Source organism: Schistocerca cancellata, chromosome 10, assembly GCF_023864275.1.
Source record: "Schistocerca cancellata isolate TAMUIC-IGC-003103 chromosome 10, iqSchCanc2.1, whole genome shotgun sequence".
NCBI lineage: Eukaryota > Metazoa > Arthropoda > Insecta > Orthoptera > Acrididae > Schistocerca > Schistocerca cancellata.
In genome coordinates this window covers 54035907-54057047 of record NC_064635.1, presented here as the reverse complement: position 1 = coordinate 54057047, position 21141 = coordinate 54035907, and the positions used below count along the sequence as shown (strand labels likewise).

Below are 21141 nucleotides of genomic sequence, written 5' to 3'. Positions count from 1 at the left end.
CGAGAGGGCTGTACAAGCAATGATCACACGCACGGCACAGCGGACACACCAGGAACCGCGGTGTTGGCCGTTGAATGGCGCTAGCTGCTCAGCATTTGTGCACCGCCGCCGTCAGTGTCAGCCAGTTTGCCGTGGCATACGGAGCTCCATCGCAGTCTTTAACACTGGTAGCATGCCGCGACAGCGTGGACGTGAACCGTATGTGCAGTTGACGGACTTTGAGCGAGGGCGTATAGTGGGCATGCGGGAGGCCGGGTGGACGTACCGCCGAATTGCTCAACACGTGGGGCGTGAGGTCTCCACACTACATCGATGTTGTCGCCAGTGGTCGGCGGAAGGTGCACGTGCCCGTCGACCTGGGACCGGACCGCAGCGACGCAAGGATGCACGCCAAGACCGTAGGATCCTACGCAGTGCCGTAGGGGACCGCACCGCCACTTCCCAGCAAATTAGGGACACTGTTGCTCCTGGGGTATCGGCGAGGACCATTCGCAACCGTCTCCATGAAGCTGGGCTACGGTCCCGCACACCGTTAGGCCGTCTTCCGCTCACGCCCCAACATCGTGCAGCCCGCCTCCAGTAGTGTCGCGACAGGCGTGAATGGAGGGACGAATGGAGACGTGTCGTCTTCAGCGATGAGAGTCGCTTCTGCCTTGGTGCCAATGATGGTCGTATGCGTGTTTGGCGCCGTGCAGGTGAGTGCCACAATCAGGACTGCATACGACCGAGGCACACAGGGCCAACACCCGGCATCATGGTGTGGGGAGCGATCTCCTACACTGGCCGTACACCACTGGTGATCATCGAGGGGACACTGAATAGTGCACGGTACATCCAAACCGACATCGAACCCATCGTTCTACCATTCCTAGACCGGCAAGGGAACTTGCTGTTCCAACAGGACAATGCACGTCCGCATGTATCCCGTGCCACCCAACGTGCTCTAGAAGGTGTAAGTCAACTACCCTGGCCAGCAAGATCTCTGGATCTGTCCCCCATTGAGCATGTTTGGGACTGGATGAAGCGTCGTCTCACGCGGTCTGCACGTCCAGCACGAACGCTGGTCCAACTGAGGCGCCAGGTGGAAATGGCATGGCAAGCCGTTCCACAGGACTACATCCAGCATCTCTACGATCGTCTCCATGGGAGAATAGCAGCCTGCATTGCTGCGAAAGGTGGATATACACTGTACTAGTGCCGACATTGTGCATGCTCTGTTGCCTGTGTCTATGTGCCTGTGGTTCTGTCAGTGTGATCATGTGATGTATCTGACCCCAGGAATGTGCCAATAAAGTTTCCCCTTCCTGGGACAATGAATTCACGGTGTTCTTATTTCAATTTCCAGGAGTGTATTTATCGATGTTTCACTTCCATACATGGTGACACTCCACACAAATACTTTCAGAAACACTTTCATTGCCATTGCCAGTCTACATTTTATATCCTCTCTACTTCAGCCATCATCAGTTATTTTGCTCCCCAAATAGCAAAACTCATTTACTACATTAAGTGTCTCATTTCCTAATCTAATTCCCTCAGCATCACCCGACTTAATTCAACTACATTCCATTATCCTCGTTTTGCTTTTGTTGATGTTCATCTTATATCCTCCTTTCAAGACACTGTACATTCCTTTCAGCTGCTCTTCCAGGTCCTTTACTGTCTCTGACAGAATTACAATGTCATCGGCGAACCTCAATGCTTTTATTTCTTCTCCATGGATTTTAATACCTACTCCGAATTTTTCTTTTGTTTCCTTTACTTCTTGCTCAATATGCAGATTGAATAACATCGGGGAGAGGCTACAACCCTGTCTCACTCCCTTCCCAACCACTGTTTCCCTTTCATGTCCCTCGACTCTTATAACTGCCCTCTGGTTTCTGTACAAATTTTAAATAGCCTTTCGCTCCCCATATTTTGCCCCTGCCACCTACAGAATTTGAAAGAGAGTGTTCCAGCCAACATTGTCAAAAGCTTTCTCTAACTCTACAAATGCTAGAAACGTAGGTTTGCCTTTCCTTGCCCTATCTTCCAAGATATGCCTTAGGGTCAGTATTGCATCGCATGTCCAACACTTCTACGGAATCCGAACAAATCATCTCTGAGGTCGGCTTCTACCACTTTTTCCATTCTTCTGTAAAGAATTTGCGTTATCATTTTGCAGCCATGACTTATTAAACTGATAGTTCGGTGATTTTCACACCTGTCAACACCTGCTTTCTTTGGGATTGGAATTATTATATTCTTCTTGATGTCTGAGGGTATTTAGCCTGTCTCATACATTTTGCTCACCAGATGGTAGAGTTTCGCCAGGACTGGCTCTCCCAAGGCTGTCAGTAGTTCTAATGGTATGTTGTCTACTCCCGGGGCCTTCTTTCAACTTAGGTCTTTCAGTGCTCTGTCAAACTCTTCACGCAGTATCATATCTCCCATTTCATCTTCATCTACATCCTGTTCCATTTCCAAAATATTGTCCTCAAGTACATCGCCCTTGTATAGACCCTCTATATACTCCTTCCACCTTTCTGCTTTGCCTTCTTTGTTTAGAACTGGGTTTCCATCTGAGCTCTTGATATTCATACAAGTGGTTCTCTTTTCTCCAAAGGTCTCTCTAATTTTCCTGTAGGCAGTTATCTTCCTTACCCCTAGTGAGATATGCCTCTACATAATTACATTTGTCCTCTAGCCATCCCTGCTTAGCCATTTTGCACTGCTTGTTAATCTCATGTTTGAGGTGTTTGTATTGCTTTTTGCCTGCTTCTTTTACTGCAGTTTTAAATTTTCTCCTTTCATCGATTAAATTCAGTATCTCTTCTGTTACACAAGGATTTCTACTAGCCTTCGTCTTTTTACCTACTTGATCCTCTGCTGCCTTCACTATTTCATACCTCACAGCTACCCATTCTTCTTCTACTGTATTTCTTTCCCCCATTTCTGTCAATCGTTCCCTAATGCTCTCCCTGAAACACTCTACAACCTCTGGTTCTGTCAGTTTATCCAGATCCCATCTCCTTAAATTCCCACCTTTTTGCAGTTTCTTCAGTTTTAATCTACAGTTTGTAACCAATAGATTGTGGTCAGAGTCTACATCTGCATCTGGAAATGTCTTACAATTTAAAACCTGGTTCCTAAATAAATAAAACAGAGGTTGTATTTAGGCAGCTTGGAAATCCTGGATCTCAGCAGAAATTATCGAGAGTTGGACTGCACATATCTCTGCCAGTTGTACGGAGGGCTGCCAATGACCCATAACTGCATGCAAAAAATGGACTCATTTCACTTTGTGTCAAGCCTGAGTTCAAGAGTAATTTCACTGCCTATTTGTAGCAAAAAGTTACGTTTCAATAATTTTGCAGCACAAGTGATGAAAGTATTCAAGTGACTGGAATCACAAAGTCCACAACCTTAGTTACGTACCGTTACTGGATATCCATTCAAATTTAAAATTTTCTTCACACACATGCTAGTTGCAGTAAGTATACCTCTGCCTCTGCAAAAATTCCTCCAATCCACACTAACAACACAATTACGTTTAATCGCTGAATGGCGGAATCGTCTCCTTCCACATAATAGAATCCTATACATTCATTACACTATCCTCACCGGAGACATATCACTTTATCACATAACATTTTACTGCTCTCAGCAGACATTCCACTGTCAGGTTGTCAAAGAATATCTGTATTTCCCACTTCCAGACTTGACACAGTTGAACGTTGGATATGTATCACTCACAGTGGGCCTGCAACTTTGATGTGCACTGATTGTTGGAAATTATCAACAGATCTTTGGTGGGCAGTAACATGTAACATGTACACTGCGTATTTTCTTATTCTGAAAGTATAAATATGTTTTTCCACCAAATACAGCAGATTATCTTCCAAAGCACTGAAATCAAGATTGCAATACGCTTTTTTCAGCCACTAATAGCTCATGATCTCACCAGTCTGTGACAGCACACATTCAGAGCATAAGACATGTAACGTAGTCATCCAATAGCAACATCACTGTTAAGCAGCGTGAACACACAAACAGGAGAAGTTAATGGTATCTTTCACATATAATGTAGGTCTTTTTTTGCATGTTTTACAGTTTAAGATACATCACACAAATGTGCCAGTAAAATTTTTAAAAACGACACGAACGGCTGGTGTTTTTGGGCCTGAAATTTTTCTAAGTGGCTGGGCCTCAAAGTGTTAATATGCTCTGCAATTTAAGAAATTCATCACGCATTCTCTCACATAAAATAATTCATTGTGGGTAAAAGGAAATTTAGATTGAAAGTAACCTTCTCAAACCACCATTCATAGTATTTTCCTACAACTTGTTAGAAAAATGTTCATTTGAACAGTTGCCAGAAAGCGTCATAAAACAGGCCTTACTGCGCATGTGCAATTACAATGAGGTGGGAAGCTCATGCTTTGTGTTTGCTCTGCTTATAGGTCTTTCGGCACATTTCTTTTTGGAATTTCATGTGTAGTGGGGCATCACATGACCATGTGCAGCACGTTGTTCGGGGTGGACATACAGAGTTATCGTACTGAGGGCAATATCCCATTCTGATAATGAATGCAAAATAAGAAAGTGGTCCTTGCCATAACATACATTTCCGAACTATATTCTATAACTCAAAGTACCCTAACATTTTGCTATGTGACAACTTTTAACATTTTTTTCCTTACTCTGTAACACTATTGTCTAGCATTTCCAATCAGGTTTACATCCACATAGCACTGCAAAAAGCTGGCAAGAAGGAATACAAATTTCTTGCAAAAATATAAATTAAAATCAAATGTTTGAATATGCCAAAACTACAGACAATAAGTTTTTCATAACTTCTTCAAATGGTATAAAAAAATAACAAAAATAATTCTATGCAGCCAAGAAACTGTGTAACTGGCAGTTTATATTCTACTGCAGGAGTCAATATAAAGCATTGTGGGAAGTTACAGTAATAAAACACAGTGTGCTACCAGTCTATAATTTACTGAAGAATGTGTTCTGTGGTTTTAAAATGTAAACAATGCAAATTCAGAAACAACATCAAGACTGGAGGAGGTACCAGACAAGTGTTGAAACACGTCTTGTGACCGAAATACATTGAGCTTCATGGAAGGCGTACCTATAAAAATTCTCCTGAACAGATTTGAAACTAAACATTTTATTCAATACTACTGAACAAATTTGCATGCTTCGTCATCTTCAAGTGAAGATTTACTCATGTTCGAGACACTTAAAGTAGTAAAGGAGTTTTGCTATTTGGGGATCAAAATAACTGATGATGGTCGAAGTAGAGGGGATATAAAATGTAGACTGGCAATGGCAAGGAAAGCGTTTCTGAAGAAGAGAAATTTGTTAACATCGACTATAGATTTAAAGGTCAGGAAGTCGTTTCTGAAAGTATTTGTATGGAGTGTAGCCACGTATGGAAGTGAAACATGGACGATAAATAGTTTGGACAAGAAGAGAATAGAAGCTTTCGAAATGTGGTGCTACAGAAGAATGCTGAAGATTAGATGGGTAGATCACATAACTAATGAGGAAGTATTGAATAGGACTGGGGAGAAGATGAGCTTGTGGCCAACTTGAGTAGAAGAAGGGATCGGTTGGTAGGACATGTTCTGAGGCATCAAGGGATCGCCAATTTAGTATTGGAGGGCAGCGTGGAGGGTAAAAATCGTACAGGGAGACCAAGAGATGAATACACTAAGCAGAATCAGAAGGATGTAGGTTGCAGTAGGTACCGGGAGATGAAGAAGCTTGCACAGAACAGAGTAGCATGGAGAGCTGCATCAAACCAGTCTCAGGACTGAAGACCACAACATCATACGCACATAGCATTAAAAGATCTTACATTATGTCTTTAAAAAACTGGACATCAAAATACTCCAAACACATCAGAATTTCATAATCACACTAAAATGCTTAATTTGCCTTAGTGCATATTTGTATGTCCAGATTCACACTGAAGTAGGCCCCTATATGGTATTAAGATTTTCCGTGTGGTTTTTGGTGTGCCAAGTTTTTTGGAGGACCTGTACTGTATTATCTCATGTTAGATTCTTTATTAAGCCATTATACCATACATGCCAGAAGACGAAAATGTGCACTTGAAATTCAGTGAACAGTTGAAATTAGCCAATAGTGTGGAATGAAACACTTCCGTTTCAAATACATCGGCTGCCTCTGTGGAAAAGATTGATAGATGCCAAATTTTTTTTAACAAACCAACAAAAGTAACTTCAATGTCCTGCAAGACAATTAATATTTGATTGCCAGTAACATGAAAATAAAATAACATCAGAAAACTGAAACTAATAACATATTTTAGTGTTCTGTAATTATGTGAATGTATTTTAATTCACTTGATAGCTTCCAGCCACAGAAATCCATTTTGTTTTTGTTTGACGTGAGAAGTGTAAACAAAGAGGAAACAGCAAAATCACAAAACATAAAAGTTGGTCACATGGAAACTAACCCCCGTCCCTCGCTCCCACAATAACTCAGATTGCTCTGTCCATTGAATTTCATATATAAAAGGTACAGGAAATTTAAATAACAGTGTTACAGATGCTACTCCTAAGTGTGAACAACAATTTTCGACAAAGTCACATAGATCATCTAAGAAGAATATTAGTGAAGGTGCAGCACTTTTCCATTATCTTTTCCCCGAGAAAAGTTCTCTAAAAATTTGAAAAAAATAAAGAGGTACCACAAAACTGAAACATTAATTTCAACGCAACTTTGATCTTAAACAAAAATCTGTTCACGTGTTTTAGTAGCCTCTTATGCAGAAGTAAACCGCGTAATTACAGTTTTCTTGTTTGCTTGGTTTATCAGAAAAGCTACATTGTAAAAACAATGGTAATTAAAAATTCAAATCCTTATAAAATGTGTGCTGATGCACAGAATATCAATCATTATGTTGTACATAACACTCAAGTACTACTATTTTAGCTGTAATGTTTTTGGAGATATGTATGTTTAGGTACAAGAATGCATTTTGTCCTCAAGCAGAGATAATGCATTTTTCGCATGGGGAGACAACTATGTAAGTTTACAATAAATTTGTGTCTATTTCAAATCAGTAATCAAACTGTCCGACAATGCTACATAGTATGAGCCAGTTAATCTTTTACCCCTAGATTTTTGTGAACTACAACAAAAATTATGAGCTGAAAAGAGCACAGGGTAAGAATTTGCCTCTGGCTGACTACACATAAGATAAAAAATTGTATTTATTGGTTTTAATAAAGCAGTGCCCGCATGAACCATGGACCTTGCCATTGGCGGGGAGGCTTGCGTGCCTCAGCGATACAGATAGCCGCACCGTAGGTGCAACCATAACGGAGGGGTATCTGTTGAGAGGCCAGACAAACACATGGTTCCTGAAGAGTGGCAACAGCCTTTTCAGTAGTTGCAGGGGCAACAGTCTGGATGATTGACTGACGGTTGAAAGCAAGGGGAAACTACAGCCATACTTTTTCCCGAGGGCATGCAGCTTTACTGTATGGTTAATGATGATGGCGTCCTCTTCGGTAAAATATTCCGGAGGTAAAATAGTCCCCCATTCGGATCTCCGGGTGGGGACTACTCAAGAGGACGTCATTATCAAGAGAAAGAAAACTGGCGTTCTACGGATCGGAGCGTGGAATGTCAGATCCCTTAATCGGGCAGGTAGGTTAGAAAATTTAAAAAGGGAAATGGATAGGTTAAAGTACAGGGTTATAAATACAAAGTCAAATAGGGGTAAAGCAGGAGTAGGTTCAATAATGAATAAAAAAAATTGGAATGCGGGTAAGCTAATACAAACAGCATAGTGAACGCATTATTGTCGCCAAGATATACACGAAGCCCACGCCTACTACAGTAGTACAAGTTTATATGCCAACTAGCTCTGCAGATGACGAAGAAATTGAAGAAATGTATGATGAAATAAAAGAAATTATTCAGATAGTGAAGGGAGACGAAAATTTAATAGTCGTGGGTGACTGGAATTCGGTAGTAGGAAAAGGGAGAGAAGGAAACGTAGTAGGTGAATATGGATTGGGGGTAAGAAATGAAAGAGGAAGCCGCCTGGTAGAATTTTGCACAGAGCACAACTTAACCATAGCTAAAATTTGGTTCAAGAATCATAAAAGAAGGTTGTATACATGGAACAAGCCTGGAGATACTGACAGATTTCAGATAGATTATATAATGGTGAGACAGAGATTTAGGAAACAGGTTTTAAATTGGAAGACATTTCCAGGGGCAGATGTGGACTCTGACCACAATCTATTGGTTATGAACTGTAGATTAAAACTGAAGGAACTGCAAAAAGGTGAGAATTTAAGGAGATGGGACCTGGATAAACTGACTAAACCAGAGGTTGTACAGAGTTTCAGGGAGAGCATTAGGGAACAATTGACAGGAATGGGGGAAAGAAATATAGTAGAAGAAGAATGGGTAGCTTTGAGGGATGAAGTAGTGAAGGCAGCAGAGGATCAAGTAGGTAAAAAGACGAGGGCTAGTAGAAATCCTTGGGTAACAGAAGAAATATTGAATTTAATTGATGAAAGGAGAAAATATAAACATGCAGTAAATGAAGCAGGCAAAAAGGAATACAAACATCTCAAAAATGAGATGGACAGGAAGTGCAAAATGGCTAAGCAGGGATGGCTAGAGGACAAATGTAAGGATGTAGAGGCTTATCTCACTAGGGGTAAGACGGATACTGCCTACAGGAAAATTAAAGAGACCTTTGGAGAAAAGAGAACCACTTGTATGAATATCAAGAGCTCAGGTGGAAACCCAGTTCTAAACAAAGAAGGCAAAGCAGAAAGGTGGAAGGAGTATATAGAGTGTCTATACAAGAGCGATGTACTTGAGGACAATATTATGGAAATGGAAGAGGATGTAGACGAAGATGAAATGGGAGATATGATACTGCGTGAAGAGTTTGACAGAGCACTGAAAGACCTAAGTCGAAACAAGGCCCCGGGAGTAGACAACATTCCATTAGAACTATTGACGGCCTTGGGAGAGCCAGTCCTGACGAAACTCTCCCATCTGGTGAGCAAGATGTATGAGACAGGCGAAATACCCTCAGACATCAAGAAGAATATAATAATTCCAATCCCAAAGAAAGCAAGTGTTGACAGATGTGAACATTACCAAACTATCAGTTTAATAAGTCACAGCTGCAAAATACTAACACGAATTCTTTACAGACGAATGGAAAAACTGGTAGAAGCCGGACCTCGGGGAAAATCAGTTTGGGTTCCGTAGAAATACTGGAACACGTGAGGCAATACTGACCCTACGACTTATCTTAGAAGCTAGATTAAGGAAAGGCAAACCTACGTTCGTAGCATTTGTAGACTTGGAGGAAGCTTTTGACAATATTGAGTGGAATACTCTCTTTCAAATTCTGAAGGTGGCAGGGGTAAAATATAGGGAGCGAAAGGCTATTTACAATTTGTATAGAAACCAAATGGCAGTTGTAAGAGTTGAGGGCATGAAAGGGAAGCAGTGGTTGGGAAGGGAGTGGACAGGGTTGTAGCGTCTCCCCGATGTTATTCAATCTGTATATTGAGCAAGCTGTGAAGGAAACAAAAGAAAAATTCGGAGTAGGTATTAAAATTATGGAGAAGAAATAAACACTTGGAGGTTCGCCGATGACACTGTAATTCTCTCAGAGACAGCAAAGGACTTGGAAGACCAGTTGAACGGAATGGATGGTGTCTTGAAGAGGAGGATATAACATGAACATCAACAAAAGCAAAACGAGGTTAAAGGAATGTAGTTGAATTAAGTCGGGTGATGCTGAGGGTATTAGATTAGGAAATGAGTCACTTAAAGCAGTAAAGGAATTTTGCTATTTGGGGAGCAAAATAACTGATGAAACTTTCTGGCAGATTAAAACTGTGTGCCCAACCGAGACTCCAACTCGGGACGTTTGCCTTTCGCGGGCAAGTCCTCTACCAACTGAGCTACCCAAGCATGACTCACGCCCCGTTTACTTCTGCCAGTACCTTGCCTCCTACCTTCCAAACTTTACAGAAGCTCTCCTGCGAACCTTGCAGTTGCCCGCGAAAGGCAAAGTTCCCGAGTTCGAGTCTCGGTCCTGCACACAGTTTTAATCTGCCAGAAAGATTCATATCAGCGCACACTCCGCTGCAGAGTGAAAATCTCATTCTGAAAATAACTGATGATGGTCGGAGTAGAGAGGATATAAAATGTAGACTGGCAATTGGAAGGAAAGTGTTTCTGAAGAAGAGGAATTTGTTAACATCGAGTATAGATTTAAGTGTCAGGAAGTCATTTCTGAAAGTATTTGTATGGAGTGTTGCCATGTATGGAAGTGAAATGTGAACGATAAATAGTTTAGACAAGAAGAGAATAGAAGCTTTCGAAATGTGGTGCTACAGAAGAATGCTGAAGATTAGATGGGTAGATCACATAACTAATGAGGAGGTGTTGAATAGGATTGGGGAGAAGAGAAGTTTGTGGCACAACTTGACTAGAAGAAGGGATCGGTTGGTGGGACATGTTCTGAGGCATCAAGGGATCACCAATTTAGTATTGGAGGGCAGTGTGGAGGGTAAAAATCTTAGAGGGAGACCAAGAGATGAATACACTAAACAGATTCAGAAGGATGTAGATTGCAGTAGGTACTGGGAGATGAAGAAGCTTGCACAGGATAGAATAGCATGGAGAGCTGCATCAAACCAGTCTCAGGACTGAAGACCACAACAACAACAACAACAACAACAATAAAGCAGTGAAATTGTTAACTGATCTCTGTAATGGTCTTAACACAATGGAACTGAGTTTTTATAGACCATTTTCTTAACAACATAATACTGACAAATTCAAGAACTGTGTATATGCAAATAATCCAAACATATTTTTCCTGAATTTAAGGATGAAAAACTGGTGTACGAGGACTAATTGTAATACTGCTGGTACTACTCCACCTTCAACAATAGGTCTCATTATACCATAGCATTGCTGGGGCATCAGTCTGTGACACATCAGTAGCATGTTGGATGTGAAGTATTAAGTGTTAACTTGTTAATTATGGCTACAAGTCCTCATTATCACTTACACACAGCTAAAGAAAAACTTAAAATTATTGAAGAAGCACAGAAGATATGGGAAGAAAGTACAATGTGAGTGAGGGTTGTATTCATGACTGGCGAAAGAAAGAGGACATGGCTTCAGAAAATTAACAGTAAACACTGGGCATTTTGTGGGTAAAAAGCAAGGCAGCCAGATGTCAAAAAAAGGCTCTGTGATTATGTAGATGAGAAGCAACGATATGGATGGTATGGTGACTAGTAAAATGTGCCCACTCAAAGCACTGGCTTCAGTCAAAGAACTAGGCATCACCAGTTTCAAGGCTAGCCGGAGTTGGCTATCAACAATTTTCAGTTGGAATGGACTAGACTTCCAGAGAAGAACTACAGTCTCTCAATGGCTTCCAGGTAATTACTACGAAAAGTAGTGAATTTACATCGCTACGTAATAAATTTGCGCCGTGGACATTCCTATACATTATTGCAACTTGGTAATGTGGATCAAACACGATTACTAGATGTGAGTATAAATTGGCCATTGAAAGCTGCTCTCAAACAGGATGGCCGATGGAAACCCCAAGTTCATGCCGAGTGGGGAAATCAAGTAAATGCAGTTGCCCCAGATCTGTTAGTGGGTGAAATGTACATGAGATTCCATTCTGCTACCACTTGTGGGAAAATCTTCCAAAAAAATGAGGCATCACGAATTCACTGAAGAGAAATGACAATGATGCTGGGAAGAGGGAGATGACAATAATGATTCTTCCCCTTGTGATGACAATGAAAGTGACGATGAATAGAACCATTATTCTAGAATAATTTTCTTGTAAATGAAACACAAATTAAAGGCAATTCTCTCCTCCTATAAAATTAGGATGTGCAGATTACTTGATGATGCAGCTTATTTGCATATATATGGCATTCCTAGAAAGTGATATACAGAGTGTAAATTTTAAGTTGACAAACCAGGAGTTTGTGTTCCAGAGGAAGATGAGAAGAATGCAGGTTTTTCAGTTTAAAATTTCAGTGGATCTTTTGGTGATATAAATGCATCCATGACAGTCTGAGGTAGTCAGCAATACCATGCGTTACAAGATAATGATTTAAATACTCATCTCACATGTGATATGACTCTCTAAAATATACTTCAGTAATCAGTTACTTACTACCACTACTTACTATATTTTTACTACAAAATTCATGTTCCAGACTTCACCATAAGGACGTCTAGTACTACTGATATGAAAACATAAGACAAACTATGGAACTATCAACATTTTAAATAAATGAGACTACTAAATTTTAATCTGAGGAACAATGAAAATACATTGGCTGTTTCCTGTCAACTTGCAACAACTTCCAGTGACGCATTAGCATTTATTTTCTGTGAATTATGAATCTTTTTATTCTTTTCATTTTCTTAAAACACTTAAGCCCAGCTTGCTGCTAGCGTGGCAGATGATGCAAAATAGCACTGTCTGTTAGGGAACTGCTGAATGACTTGTCAGTACACTTAGGAGTGTACCCACCTGCTGGCGACAAATGGAAACAAATCAGACGCTGGCTTTTAAAAACTGTATCCCCATTGTAAAAACCCCAGACCACCATGCAAAAGAAACAGGCTTATTGCACATGCTCGTAACAAACATGGAATTCAGAGTTGCTATTGGTTTCCAAGCTAGAGCAATGATGCATTATACTGGTGGGTGCGTGTACAGAATTCAAATGTAAAATATTAGAAAACGAAGGTATGTTATGAGATAAGATTAAATTCAGTTTGGATGAATTATAGTGGAATTCTTTGGGTAGGCTCAGTCTTGGAGCCTTAATGGACGCTTCGCCATGTATGTTGTATGCTTGTATGTTTATACACTTTATATATTGAAAAATATGTAGACTATGTATCTTGGAGCATTTGTTAGAGCATGGTGTAAAAACTGGAAGTAAATTGGCCAAGAACCTGTCAAGATTTTTCATAATAACTTTAGATTACAACTTGTCGTCACACTCACAAAGTAGTATAGATTTACAAGAATCAAGAGGAACAACAAAAATGAAAATGAAAAAAAGAAGTGCTGAGATTGTAAATGGTGTATGACAGGGATGTAGCCCTAATCTTTACATTTCAATCTATAGACAAATAATCAATGATGGAAATAATAAAGAAAAAAGGTTCAAGAGTGGGATTAAAATCCAGCCTGAAAATATTTGAGTGTTAAGGGTGGTTGGAACGACCTATCCCGACAATGTTAAATTTAGTGACTTGGCTTCCCTGTATTTCAGGAACCACTGTAGCCATTGTCTAGAAACTTTTACAGGACATTAAATTGTATGTTTCAAGTGTACTGAACTTCAATAATTGCAATTCAGCCACTGCTTTCGGAAATACAATATTTTAATTATACAGTTAAAATTTTGTGTACTTTTTTTGTATGTTATCCAAAATACTTTTAATTATACATAAGATTATGTTGTTCTTTTAGTTCAGTAGACTCAGGATATATATATATATATATATATTATTACTCCCCGAAAATTTGAATACTCTACTCGAAGTGGTTTCTGAGATTTAGGACAAAATGCAACAGAAAATGTAAATTTTCAGGAATGGCTTCTAAAGTTTCAAACGACTAACTCAATATATGCTTAATTTTTTTATTTTTTTATTTTTAGTCACTCAGAAGCACCCTGCACCTTGCTGTACATCATCCTCTTGATCTTTTTCCAAGTTTTTTCTTCTTTCTGGACTCCTTAGTGCCAACTGTGCTGCATACTCTGCTTTATCATTGCGGACCTTAACCATCCATTCAAGTTCTCTGATGCAGTTCGCTCCAGGATTAATTCCCATATGCTGTAGCACTTTCACCCTATCAATGATGCTATCATTAAAAGCAGTAACAGCATCACTAACCCCCACTTCAGTGTCTTCGTTCCAACAAAAACATTTTTTGGTAAGCAAGTCCATATAAGATTATTGAACGACTCCTTGAGATTTTGAGTCTGACCACGCAGATACTTCTTCAGTAATTCAGGATTTGCTAGGTCTCTGTAAATAGGTTATATGATATCCATGACTGCTGCTGGGATGGATTGTTAATGGCTGTATGAACTGTTTGAGTATTGGGCACTGTGGTAACTGCACCATTAATCAGGTCCAGGAGGGCAAAGGTCCTGTACTGGTTTTTCATCAGTTGACAGTCAGTGGAAGAAGGTAGCACATACTGCCTGCTTCATTTTCAACAAATCCTCAGTATTTCTAATGGCCATCCCACCATACCGCTGTAGTTCATCAATCATTTTGTTTGTCAGCCTGCCTCTTATGGTTTTACCACCAGAAAGTTTCTTGTCTCTCAAACTTTGTTTCAACTTCCTCAACCTGGTGCCTGTCCTCTTTTGGACATGAACTTTGTAACACAACAATCCACAGCTTTCTATATCAAAAATTACTGATTTTATTAGATCTTGAATTAACGCACTTAAAAATTATAACATTTTCAAACGGTGTAGATTATATTTAAAAATAAAATAAAACACTTCCCATGTGAGTTTATAAGTGATATATATCATTTTATTTGGAAAACTTCAAATTTTATAGTGAGATAAAAATCAGAAAATGCGAAAAAAAATTTCTTTTCCGTTCTAACCAGCCTTAAGATATGTTAATGTCATTGCTGTCATCACCTTTGCTAATGGCATTGCTGCCATCACCTGAAAGTGAAGAATTACAAAACCAGTTGACTCTAATCACCACCACCATTTCCCATCTTTATACAGTGCGTAAATTTGAAGTTGACAATTCAGAATAACACGAAAAATAAGCTTCATGCGAAAAAATGTGTAGAATCCAAAGTTGATTATTTTCGAGGGGGACATCTGCTGGTGCTAAAATAGCCCACCACCCCAGCCCCCTGGGGGTGGGGTGACAGGCAAATTTAAAATTTCAAATGGGAACCCCCATTTTTTATGGCAGAATCAGATTCTACATAAAAAAAACTACGTACATTTTGTCTTAAACATTTGTTTTGATACTTAGTGGTTAGCACAGTAATTCAAGAAAATCCATGTTCTCATTTTTGCGTGGAAAATGATTACGGATAAATAGAAAATACTTATTAACTTTGTAAATTTTAATTTGCTAAAACTGAAACTCTCCCTCTCTCCCCATAGGGTGGGGTTTGAGAGAGAGGAATTAGAGTTTTACAAACGTTGACACAAATATTAATTTTTTTTGGCAGATTCGGATAAGTTTTGTTTGTTTCGTGGTCATGAGCCCCCACAACTTTTAATTATCAAACAAATCATATGACTAGCTAACCAACCAACCAAACATCCTACTTACTAACAAGTAAACTCATTAACTAAAAAAACTTACTCACGAAACTAATTTTTTATTAGATTCGGAGTAAACACTCTTGTTTGTCGAGAAGTCTCACAACTGGGGTGCTTGCTTAGTTTGAGTCTTTTAGTTTTGGGTGGAAAAACGTAGAAAACGACACTCATAAATTTATTGACTTAAATCACATTGCTCACACTTTTATTTTATTTCGGAATAGTGTGGCTGTTAGGTTGTTTTCATTTTTAGAATTATGTACGATAATCGATATCCCACTCAGCCCTGATCGATAATCAATGCTCTTATCCAGCCCTTGCTGATGAGCGACGTAATGTTTCGGAGTGCCACCGTTACGTAGTGCAGGGACAAGAAATTCGCGCTTTCTCGTAAAAAGACTGGGCTTTAGAAATTGTATGTCTTAACACAATAAATGCACTGTATCTTTTACCCATCTGAGTATTCAGACAGCAGTACATCGTTTATAACAATTGTCTTTTGGGCGACTTATGTTTGATTACCTTGTGCAACTGCATTCTCAGCTTTTGTTCACTACCAGTCGTGTTTGACGTGGAGTTAGTATTGCTAGGTGGAATTACGCCGAGCGGGCCGCTTCTCACTCATAGAAATTCTAACCCTGCCTTTCTCGACACCACTTATCTTTCCTCTCTTGAGATTAATAGGTGGCATATGTCATTATGAATTATCTTTCTGCGGAAGAAAAAATTGAGATGGTGTACATTTATGGAGAAAGTGGGAGATATTTTGATGATGCAGTTGCACTTTATGCACAGTATCTTTCTGGACAAGTACGATCACAGTCCTCTTTTGTTTGAGTTATTAGACAATTTACTGCAGAAGGTAGTGTGAACCAGAAAAAAAGCACCCGTGCAGCTACTGTTTGTGGAGAAAACAATCACGTGGCAGTCCTAGATGCTGTGGCTCATAATCCACATGCGAGCACAAGAGAAATATCAAGGCAATATGGAATTTCACACATCAGTGTTTGGAAAATCCTGAAGCTCCACAAATTTCATCCAGACCATGTATCCATGCATCAGGAACTACACGGCGATGACTTCAAAAATCGTCTAACGTTTTGTCACTGGGCAGTTCAGCGGATGCAAATAAACCAAAACTTTTTTGCCAGAGTACTTTTCTCCGATGAGGCAACATGAACAAACCGCGGCAAAGTTAACTGCTATAACGTGCATTACTGGAGTGAACAGGACCCACACTGGATTCAAGAAATCAACCATCAGCAACCTTGGTGAGTTAATGTTTGGTTTGGTATAATTGCTGATAAACTGATCAGTCCATATTTTATCGACGGTAATTTGAATGGCAACAAATATCGAAACCTACTGCCAGTTCTACTTGAAGACCTGAGCATCGAACTTTGACAAAACATGTGGTTCCAACACGATGGCTGTCCAACACATTATTCAAGAGTAGCACGTGATGCACTAGATCGACTTTACCATGGTCGCTGAATCGGCAAGGCAGGTCCTGTGACTTGGCCAGCCAGATCGCCTGACCTAACCTCGCCAGATTTTTTCTTATGGGGTTATCTAAAATATATTGTTTACCAGGAAATGCCTACCACTCACGAAAACATGATGCAAAGAATAAGATATGCTTACACTGCAATTACACCAGACATGTTATCAAGATGTGGGCGGGGATTTACAGCACAAGTCAATAAATGCATCGATATTGGAGGTCATCACTTTGAACAACAAGCAGGCCAAAAGTGGTGGGCGAGGGTCCTCACTGGAAACAAGCACCCCAAAATTCATTTACTTGCAAGTATTTGCAAATAATCAACCATAAATCGAAACCAATCGTTCCTTTTCAGGACCACCAAATCTTAAACAGGAATATGTTCACCTTTAGTTAGCAAGTGGGCTAGTCTTTTCCTCAGTTAGTCTTTTATTTTGTTTACTTGTTAGTCAATAGTCAATAGTAAGTAGGATGTTTGGTTGTTTAGTTAGCTAGTCATATGATTTGTTTGATAATTGAAAGTTGTGTGGCCTCATGACCACGAAACAAACAAAACTTATCCGGATCTGCTGAAAAAATTAATATTTGGGTCAACATTTGTAAAACTGTAATCCCTCTCTCTCAAACCCCACCCTATGGCGGGAGAGGGAGAGTTTCAGTTTTAGCGAATCAAAATTTATGAAGTAAATAAGTATTTTTTATTTATCCGTAACCATTTTCCATGCAAAAATGAGAACATGGATTTTCTTGAATTACAGTGCCAGCTACCAAGAATCAGAACAAATGTTTAAGACAAAATGTACTGGGTGATCAAAAAGTAAGTATAAATTTGAAAACTTAATAAACCACGGAATAATGTAGGTAGAGAGGTACAAATTGACACACACGCTTGGAATGAGATGGGGTTTTATTAGGAGGAAAAAAAAAAAAAAAAAAATGTATTGCTAGACGCGTGAAAGATCTCTTGCGAGCGTCATTTGGTGATGATCGTGTGCTCAGCCGCCACTTTCGTGATGCTTGGACTCCCAGGTCCCCAGACCTCAGTCAGAGCGATTATTGGCTTTGGGGTTACCTGAAGTCGCAAGTGTATCATGATCGACCGACATCTCTAGGGAAGCTGAAAGACAACATCCAACGCCAATGCCTCACCATAACTCCGGACATGCTTTACAGTGCTGTTCACTACGTAATTCCTCGACTACAGCTATTGTTGAGGAATGATGGTGGACATATTGAGCATTTCCTGTAAAGATCATCATATTTGCTTTGTCTTACTTTGTTATGCTAATTATTGCTATTCTGATCAGATGAAGTGCCATCTGTTGGACATTTTTTGAACTTTTGCATTTTTTTTTTTTTTTTCTCTAATAAAACCCCATGTCATTCCAAACGTGTGTCAATTTGTACCTCTCTATCTATATTATTCCGTGATTTATTCAGTTTTCAAATTTATACTGACTTTTTGATCACCCGGTATGTAGTTTTTTATGTAGAATCTGATTCTGCAATAAAAAATTTATAACCGTGGTTAAGCTGTCAATGACATACGGAACAAACTTTTTGTTTTTATTGTGTACTATTTGGAATGGGTAATGATGGTTTTGAATGGTGTAAGTGGGGTGGAGAATGACTTCAAAATTTCCTTTCAAAAGTTAAAAAGCTTGAATGTTATTTTCACATATCACAGCAACTGTTAAATACAATCAGTTAGGTACAGTAAAAATTGACCATGCTCTTTCAGGAGCAACACGCCTGGAAGCTTTGAAACATAACAAAAAGGTTGTTCATAACAAAAGTATAATGAAGAGACTTATTTTGACTATCAGGCATTTTAGCACAGTACGAGTTAGTCTTTCGAGGTGATTAGGAATCTGAGGTGTCAGTAAGTAAAGGAAATTATTTAGAACTTTTGGATTTCTTGGCAGAAGAAGAACCATAAGTAAAAGATCATTTGGCATCCGATGGAATATTTAAAGGCACTTCCTCTGACATACAGAATGAATTAATACAGGGTGTCTACATGGACAAGGAAAAATAATTCCCGGATTTTTCCCGGATTTCCCGGTTGAAAATACACTTTCTCCCGGGTGAAAATACTCTTTTTCCGTGTTAAGTGACAGTATACTTATTCTCGACACTTATCAATCCTTTTATGGTTTATGGTTTATGGTTTTATACACCTGTGTAGAATTTCCCGGCACTTTAGAAAATGAAACTCAGGGGGAAAAAAACACGTTTTGGAAAGATCTTTGATGTGCAGCAACATATGCACTGCATATTTCCGTGTTACGAAGGTATAAATTCGAATTCCATCAAACACCGCATGTTGCTTTCCAAAGCATTAAAATCGAGATTGCGACGCGCTTTTGTAAGCGAGTCACAGCTCATGTCACCTGATCTCGCCAGCTGATGACAGCATTTGACACGTGATGTAGTCCGATCACTCTGAAGTAGCGCGAACACACAAATAAGAAAAATTAATGGATTAAATTAATGTACAATTGTTGCTACACGAAAAGCAAAGCTATCACATATAATATTGGTCTCTAAGATTAATAAGCTGCAAGAGAAGCTAAGCTTCCACATGTATTGTTGATCTTTTTTGCGCGTCATACATCACATAAATGTGCCAGTAAATTTTTTTAATAACGACGTAAATGTCTGATCTTCTGGGCTCGAAATTCTTCATATGGTCGTCCCCAAACAGTTGATTTTTAAATGAGAGTCAAACGCTCTGTGATTTAAGAAATTCGTCGTACACTCTCTCACATAGTTTATCTTACATAAAAGGAAATTTACTTTGAAAGTAACGCTTTTCAAAGCAATATTCGCAATATTTTTCCGTGACTTGTTAGAAAGGTACGTTTCAGCAGTTGCCAGAGAGCGCCAGATAACAGGTGTCGCTGCGCTTGCGCAGCTACGATGACGCAGGAAGCCCGCATGTTCGTGCGTATGAAACATAAAAGATCTTGCATTAAAACGAATCTAATGTAAGAAACTGTCACGTCACGCTCATTGGAGGCAATTTGTTGTTAAGAAGCACTGCACAGTCTTCCTAAAGCCTTTGACACACTTTGCTGTTGGCAGACGCTTGTAAGAGCACTGTGTTTTATTGTTGTATATGGTGCATTTTCTTTGCGACGTAAGTTTTATTTTCGTTTTTTTCTCTCGTTCATGTTTAGTTGCTGCAGTATTATTCTGCAGAAGCGGGACACGGTAAAGGTTTTTGTTAGAGTATTGGTTCTTACCAGTCAAAATCACAAAAATTTAACTGAAAACTAAAACAATGAAAAATTCCCGGAACTCAAAAAGATTCCCGGGTTTTTCCCGGTTTTATCCTGGATGAAAAAATTCCCGGGTTGTTCCCAGATCTCCCGGTTGTCCCGGGTCGTAGACACCCTGTAATAGCTTGTATTATGGATGTTGTTAAGGAACAAATTTCAAGCGAAGTTAAAAATAGTCCTTTAACATACATATATGCTTACAAAACAACATAGGTGTCAACTAGGAGTCAAACATGTGTAATTTTTCCTTTTTCAGGTAACGAATCAGGAGAAATATAAGAGTGATTCATAAGGTCTTATGACATATACAAATGCCGGAGTGCAAGGCATAATCACTGTTTTGTTGCAAATGCTATGTAGTTGGAATACTGAAAAAAACGAATTAGTATCGCAAACATATAGCGGTTGCAGTACAGTGGCAGGGAACAATTATGGTGTCCATTCAATTGTGAAACAGGCATATCCTCATGCTCTGTTTATCCTCTGCTATGCTCATCAGTTGAACCTAGTCCTCCTCTGTGCTTGTAAAAGCATTACTGAAGTACAAATTTTTGTGGCAAATCTATCAGGATTTCACACATTTTTTGTTGTTCCAGTAAAAGAAGTGAAATTCTGAAGGAAAGTGGCTTTAGGCTTCAAAGTGCTTGTGGAACAAAGTGGAATTTTCATTCAAGTGCTTTACAAATCATTAATCTTCACTACACAGACCTTAGAGCAGCATTCAATGATGTGATAAACAATGAAGAGTGGGATGATAATTCCTTACATCAAGCAATTCGGCTGAATAGTATACTGAATGATCAAACTTTTCATTTTCTGCTGCAGCTGTACAATTCGATTTTCCAGCACACAAGTATCTTGTTTCACATCTTGCAAAGTAAAACTGTGGATGTAAGATGCTGTAAGTCTGAAATTGAAAACTGCATTCAGACTGTTGAAAGTGTAAGATGTGAGGAAATTA

General features: G+C 39.3%; 1 protein-coding gene across 1 annotated transcript in view; it reads right to left on the bottom strand.

Moving 5' to 3' along the window:
* LOC126106760 (uncharacterized) overlaps nucleotides 1-21141 on the bottom strand; it is an 89168-nt gene that overhangs the window by 6271 nt on the left and 61756 nt on the right. The window lies entirely within an intron of this gene.